Source organism: Malaclemys terrapin, chromosome 10 (genome assembly GCF_027887155.1).
Source record: "Malaclemys terrapin pileata isolate rMalTer1 chromosome 10, rMalTer1.hap1, whole genome shotgun sequence".
NCBI classification, from domain to species: Eukaryota; Metazoa; Chordata; order Testudines; family Emydidae; genus Malaclemys; species Malaclemys terrapin.
This window is the reverse complement of record NC_071514.1, coordinates 8,652,011-8,658,882: the sequence shown is the minus strand read 5'-3', so window position 1 is coordinate 8,658,882 and position 6,872 is coordinate 8,652,011. Positions and strand designations below refer to the sequence as shown.

The 6,872-nt window shown below is 50.7% G+C and overlaps 1 protein-coding gene across 7 annotated transcripts in view; it reads left to right on the top strand.

The window, feature by feature from the left end:
- The first annotated feature begins 5,036 nt into the window (after positions 1–5,036).
- MEF2A (myocyte enhancer factor 2A) overlaps positions 5,037–6,872 on the top strand; it is a 145,024-nt gene continuing 143,188 nt past the window's right edge. For 5 of the 7 annotated variants that reach the window (XM_054041390.1, XM_054041388.1, XM_054041384.1 and 2 more), the window contains exon 1: positions 5,037–5,060. The gene's annotated coding sequence lies outside the window, so the exon portion shown is untranslated. Of the gene's footprint in view, positions 5,061–5,728; positions 5,874–6,872 lie in introns of those variants that run through there. The other 2 variants (XM_054041386.1, XM_054041391.1) reach the window with 1 other exon arrangement.

Sequence of the window (6,872 nt, the reverse complement as noted above, 5' to 3'; positions counted from 1 at the left end):
TGGAAAGATATTGCAAAAGCAGGAAGTTTCTGAAACTACATAGAGCAACCATGAAAATAAAATTCCAAAGGTTGTAGATCTGAAATCCTGTTGGAAGCTGAAATTTCCATCTACATTATTACTCCTTGTCCTACTGTGTACAGTTTGCCAACTGTGCGGCTAAAGGGAGGTAAACTGCTCTGGATATCATCTTCTCTTAGGCTCAGGCACCATTTGTTATGTTGATGTGAAGAAGTTAACTTCTTTGCAATTGTTGTTAGGGGTGTGTACAGAAATACAGCTTAGCAATAAGGGGAGGAAAAGCAAATGTCAGGGCGGATTAAATAATGTATTTTTTTCTGTACTTTCCAAGAAGCTTGCTTTCAGCATGATGCTGCTATTTATATCATCCCTCTTAAACCCAGCTGTTGATTCATGTTAACATGCAAAATGGTGCAGAAGCCCCAGCAGAAGTGTGAGTATCCCAGAGAAACCAATATTCTGTCATTTTGAGAACGTATTAAATATCACAAGCTTTCCTGGGATGTGGGTTGGTAACGCAATGCGTGAGGTAGGCAATACAAATATTTCTGACATTTAATACCTGATGTTAGGAGGTCAAACAGAGCAGCTGACTCAAAAGAACATATCTCTGATTCCACAGTTGGACATGTTTGAAAGAGAACTTTTACCCGTAACTCCAATCTGACAAATGTACCATACACCCACATTACAGCATGCCTATACAAGCGGTCTTATGTACCTGAGTGGGATAATGTGGTCTTCCTTTTGTAAATATCTCCATTAACTTTATTTAAGTTTATTAAATTTGGCCTGTGGATTGTAGAAAGATGTTGTTTTTAACCTCTTCTAGAACTTTTTTATTATTTGACAAATACCTATAAAGCTACACACCATCTAATTTATTTGTGACTTTACAATTCCTGTTTGTTGTATTTAAAAAAATAAATAAACCAAATGCCATTAGGTATATTAGTTAAGAGCCAGAGACTGGGAGTTTTTGTGTGAAACACAGTGTGAAAAAACAGCTGTTTAAAACATCACATATGCTCTAAAGGTGACATAAGGTGTTGTAAAGGTAATTCCCAGGCTAGAATGTTTACTTTTGGGTTGATGGTTCTACAATATGAGATAAGAGTCTGTTGGCAAATAAATCAGGGAGGATGACTTAGACAGACCCTGAAGAGTTCTGATTGAGTGGAAATGCATTGGAGTAGAGAGTGGTGGGAAAGCTCTATTGCCATTATAACTGCTGAAAAACAATGTTAACTGAGATCCACAACCAATAACCTGTGAGGTTATCTATTTACAATTAGGACAAATTCACAGCAAATATGTATCTCTTTTCATAGTTTTCTTGTGTAATTTTCATTCCTTTGTTCATATTTGTATAAATAGCACAGAAACTGCACTAGGTACCTTGGTCAAAAAAGGGAGGTTTTTTGTTTCGCTGGTGGTTCTTGATCTAGCACAGGGGTCGGCAACCTCTGGCACGCGGCTCGCCAGGGTAAGCACCCTGGCGGGCCGGGCCAGTTTATTTACCTGCTGAAGCAGCAGGTTCGGCCGATCGCGGCCCCCACTGGCCGCGGTTCGCCGTCCCAGGCCAATAGGGGCGGTAGGAAGCTGCGGCCAGCACATCCCTTGCCCGCGCCGCTTCCCGCCGCCCCTATTGGCCTGGGACGGCAAACCACGGCCAGTGGGGGCTGCGATCGGCCAAACCTGCTGCGTCAGCAGGTAAATAAACTGGCCCGGCCCGCCAGGGTGCTTACCCTGGTGAGCCGCGTGCCAGAGGTTGCCAACCCCTGATCTAGCAGTAGTCTTTGATCCACTGACCATGAGTTTTCTGTCTTGCCTGTAAATCCTATGTTGGGTAGATAGAATTGCATCTTGATGATTCTCTCCTTACCTCTCAAGAGTCACCCCAGAAGGAGTACTGTTGGATAATTACTCACTTGCCCTATGAGCACTCTCATGTGATGTTCTGTGGGTTTTTGTTCCATTACTCCTCCTATGAAGATAGGGCAGCCCCAATTCTTTCACTATTTGGTGAAATTTCTCCTATTTTCCTGACTGGCACTGGGACATAGATTAAACAGGAGCTGGTTCAGACTCAGTGCAGAATAGATGAGGAGACATTGGTGGTAGGATGAAGTATCTTCAGGTGTGTGTGTGGAGGAGATGCTGGCTGATTGTTTTGTGGTTGGTTTACCTACCCTTTATCAAACAATGCAAAGTTCAGATCTTAGAGTCCCTATCTACTCTTGGATTCTTAAGTGGAAGCAGTGGCCAGAAGCTCCTTTTTACCATTTGCATTTGGCTTATAAGGTAGCAATCTTTTTACTCTGTGATGTGGATTTCACCTTAGTCATCCACAGCTTTATGCCTTTCAGACTGGATTATCCCAATATATTTGTCTTCATGGGACAACTGTGGAAGTCCTCTTGGAAATTTATAGCTAGTGCAGAATGATGCTGCCTGTCTACTTAGTGGTATTAGTTATATTGATCTATGATGACCTCTGTGGTTTAATTAATTAATTTTTTCATGACCCAGCACAGGGAAAGAGGAGGTTTAAACAATATTTAGATAATTTAGTTACATTCAAGTCAGCAGGCCTCGACAAAATCGATCCTAGGTACGGATAGGAGTGTGCAGGGGCCAGTGTGATTGGACAGGGGCTATGTGAGGGTGAGGGGTGTGATTGGATAAGGGGTGGGGTGACCATATTTCTGAAAGGGAAAACGGGAGGGACACCATGTGGGACTGGTCTGAGTCCCTCGCCTGAGCTCCCTCCACCCGCATGGGGCTGGTCCGAGCCACTCATCTCCCCGCAGGGCTGGACTGAGCTGCTCGCTTAAAGACCCCTTGCTGGGCTGGCTTAAGCCGCTAGCCCTACTCCTGCCTTCCCCTCACGTGAGACTGACGGTGGCATCACTGCTCCCTTTAGCCCTGCCTCTCACGCAGGGTCGGTCTTGCACTGACACTTGCCCCCCCACGTTCCTCTGCACCCCACTTTTTTTGACAAAAGTGGCCATTTGTCCCGTTTGCTCTTTCCAACTGATCAAGTTGGCAAGAGCAAATGGGATAAATGCCCACTTCTGCGAAAAAAGTTGGGACAGGCGGGATAGGGCTTAAAAAAGGGACTGTTGTGGCCAAAACAGGACCTCTGTTTACCCTAATAAGGGGATGCACAGGGGGCAGTGTGACTGGACAGACCTGGGTGCAGGGTGTAAGCAGATGGGGGCACAAAAGGGGCAGTGTGAGGATGAGGGGTGTGGTTGGATGGGGGTATGATGGGACTGGAGCTGTGTGAGGGTGAGGTGAGGGGCGTGGTCAGCTGAGGAAGTGCATGGGGCCAGTCTGACTGGTTGAGGGCTGTGTGAGGGTGGAAGTGAGGGTGACCAGATGTCTAGTTTTTGACTGGAACACCGGTCACAAAGGGATCCTGGCTGCTCTGGTCAGCAGACTGTCCAGTTGGCGGCGCCACACAACGGGCCTGGCAGGCTTCCTGCTAGCTGCCGTGCACCAGAGCTCCCATGAAGCACCTGGCATGTTCCCCCTCCGGCTCCTACGCATAGGGGCAGCCAGGGGGCTCCACATGCTCCCCCTGCCCCAATCACTGCCCCTGCAGCTCCCATTGGCCGGGAACGGCAGCCACTGGGAGTTGCGGGGGCGGCACCTGGGACAGGGCAGTGCGCAGAGCCGCCTGACTGGACCTCCACCTAGGAGCCGGAGGGAGGACGTGCTGCTGCATCCATGAGCTGCTTGAGGTAAGTGCTGCCCGGAGCCCCTCGCTGCCCCAACTCCCTGCCCTCCGAACCTCTCAATCCTACCCTAGAGCACCCTCCTGCACCCCAAATCCCCAGCCCCACCCCAGAGCCTGCGGCCCCAGCTGGAGCCCTCACTCCCTTCCCCCCTCAGCCCCTGGCCCTGAGTGAGCGAGGGTGGGGAGAGCGAGCGACAGAGGGGGGGGGGGTGGAGTGGGGCGGGGCAGGGCCTCGGAGGAGGGGCGGGGCAGGGGGCGGGGCAAGGGTGCTGGTTTGTGTGCCCGTAGACAGTTGGCAGCCCTGGAGGGGGCGTGGTCAGATGAGGGAGGGCTCAGGTTGGACAGAGTTGGGTGAGGGGCGTGACCAGATGCGGGGGTACACCAGGGGCAGTGTGATTGGAGCGGGGCTGTGTGGGTGCTGGGCTGAGGGGAAGGAGGCGTGGCCGGCTCCCCACACAGCTAGCGCCTAAAGGGGCAAGCAAACAAGGGAACAAACCCAGCCCTGAGGGGGCTGCTTGCGCATGCGCCTCTTGTTGCATGGGAGACGGACCCCACGTACATGCGTCACTTGCTTTAAAGTAAGAGCGACAGAGAAGACGAAGGGTCCTTTGTGCGCATGCGCTTCCCTATAAGGGCTTTAGCCACCGCCAGGCCTCCTTCCAAGCCAGCTGCAGAGTACTCAGTTTTGATTGGTTGGTGCGTCCCGTTCTCTCTGTCTTTGATTGGGTGTTTATTCCTGTCATTCAAGAACTCCGCGTTCCATAACTTCCCCACGCACCAGCTGCTCTCCGGTTGACTGGCACTTTACTCCTCCTGACCCCCTTCCTCTCTCTGATTGGACTGTTCTTCCAGTCACTCTGTCCCGCTGCCTATCAGCTTCCGGTTCTGTTCGGATTGGGTCGGGTGTAAAGATCAGACACCCCGCCGCTCCCTGTGCCCATACAAAATAATCCTCTGCTGCTACCTGTGTCGCTAGGGCCCAGTCAGTCCCCTCTGCCTGAGATAGATTATAGGCCTTCCCCAGCACCCCACCTCCCTGCCTGCTGAGCGGCCGGCTGTATCCCAGCGGTAGCCGTCAGGACAGGGGCGCGGAAGGATACCACAGGTCGTTCGGTGGCGGCTGAGAAGAGAGTGACAGAAAAACTAGTTCCGGCTCCGCCTGTGCCTTGTTTCCCCAAAATAGCGCCCAGCGGGTATCCGTGCGCCGGTGTCAGTGTCTCCTGAGAAGCCTCAGCGAGGAGGAGGCAGCGGCAGAAGCGGGGTGCAGGGGGGCGGCGGACGGACGGACGGACGGGTGAGTGAGCGAGCGGGCGGCCAAGCTGGCTGCCGGGCCGGGGGCGGCTGCCGGGGCGGGGTCGCGGGAGAGGCTGAGGGCAGAGGCGCGGGGTTACGCAGGTTGCCCCGGGGCCGGGGCGGGGGGGAGGAAGGGACCCCGCGCTGACAGCCCGCCCCGCGGCGGGGGGCAGCTGTCACGGGCTCAGAGTGCGGGAGAGGGAGCCCGCTCCGGGGAGGGGCGGGGGCGAAGAGGGGCAGGAGCCCGGCGGGTGGGTGGCGAGTAAGGAGCGGGAATCCAAAGTGTGAGGGGAGGGGAGGGGAGGGGGGGGGGTCGCCCGGGTGGGCGAGTTGTTCTCCCTGATGGGCCTCCCGGGAACTTCCTGTCCCTGCTGCCCTGCGGAGAAGCTGGAGCAGGCCGGTGCAGCCCGTTCGGGGGCTGGGTGTCAGAGAGGGGAGGAGGGGCGTGGGTGCGGGGACATGATGGCAGGCAGGGAGCTCTGCGGTCGAATTGTATTTCTCTAGTGGCGAACTTCCCCGTGTGGGATGGGGGGCGTGGGGCACGACACCTTTTGACCGGCTCGTTTGTTACCTGGAAGGGTAGAAGCCTCACTGGGTAAACAGCACCGCGCAAAGGTGGGAGAGGGTTTTTGTCCAGAAGAAGAGTGTATCAGATGCTGTCAGAGAAGTGAGGATTTTCTGGAAGCGGGGGTTGAAAGAGGAGTTGTTCAGACAGTTCTACAGTGAAAGAAGGCCAATGTTTTGATCATTTTTTTGGAGGAGGGGCGGATCACCTTTTTGTTCATGTGTGTGTTAGCTCCGAGAAAGAAGAGATGTGAGTACAGTTGTCTGTGCAAACAGCATTGTATTAATCAGTTTTGTCCTGAAGTGATGAAAAAAGGTAGGAAGGAGACCATACTCTTTCTGAATGAGTAACAGCAAGTCCCCTAAGTTTTTTCTGGGGTTAGTTTATGAAACTAAACTTGCCAATACATTTTATCTGCTTTTGAGATGTGCCTGCTGGTGAGGAAGGTGGTGAAGGAAAGGGTGCTGTTGAGAACATATGGCAGTGAAGGTGTGCAAATGGTATAAATTGAAATTGTCTTCAGAAAGGGAGAAGTTAGAAGGGAGGCTGCTTTTGCGGCTAATGGCAAAACCAGTGAATCCCACAATCCTTGGGGATCTGTCTTGCCAAAATAAGTGGTCATATCTTCTCATTGTTTAAGAAAGATATGAGATGGGAAGTAAAGGGTGTGAGGAAGTAGATAGTGGTAGCAGAGGAGTAATTCTGAGACAATGGGAGAGAAATAGTATCAGAAACAGAAATCTGGTTTTGGCATGAAAACAGGTATTATGTATATTTTGTAGCGTAACATTTATATTTTATTTTAGTATTATTTTGTAATAGCACAAGTGATCTGTAAGCTTCCGAAACCCTTCAGTAGGGTATTATTATATATGAGCACTTCTAGAATCTAGGTATAGTGTTTTGTCATCTAAGTGTGTGTATTTTTTCATTGATGAAGTTTTGGCAGATACTTAACTTTTACAGAAGGTGGCAGAGCAATGATCTTGAAAACAGTCTGTGATATGTCTTTTAATAAGTCTGATTTTAAATAGGATATGCAAGATTGGAAAACTTATTATTGATCAGCGACTTGTCCAAAAATCAAAGATCAAATAAACAAAGCCCCCAAAACCCAACAACAAAATCCTGTTTCTTCTGTGTCTGGGTGAGAAATGTGGATATTTTCCCAGTTAAAATTCTGCTAGTTTTATTTAGTCACTATAACATGTACAGAATTATACTGTCTAGACAATGTACCAATTGAGA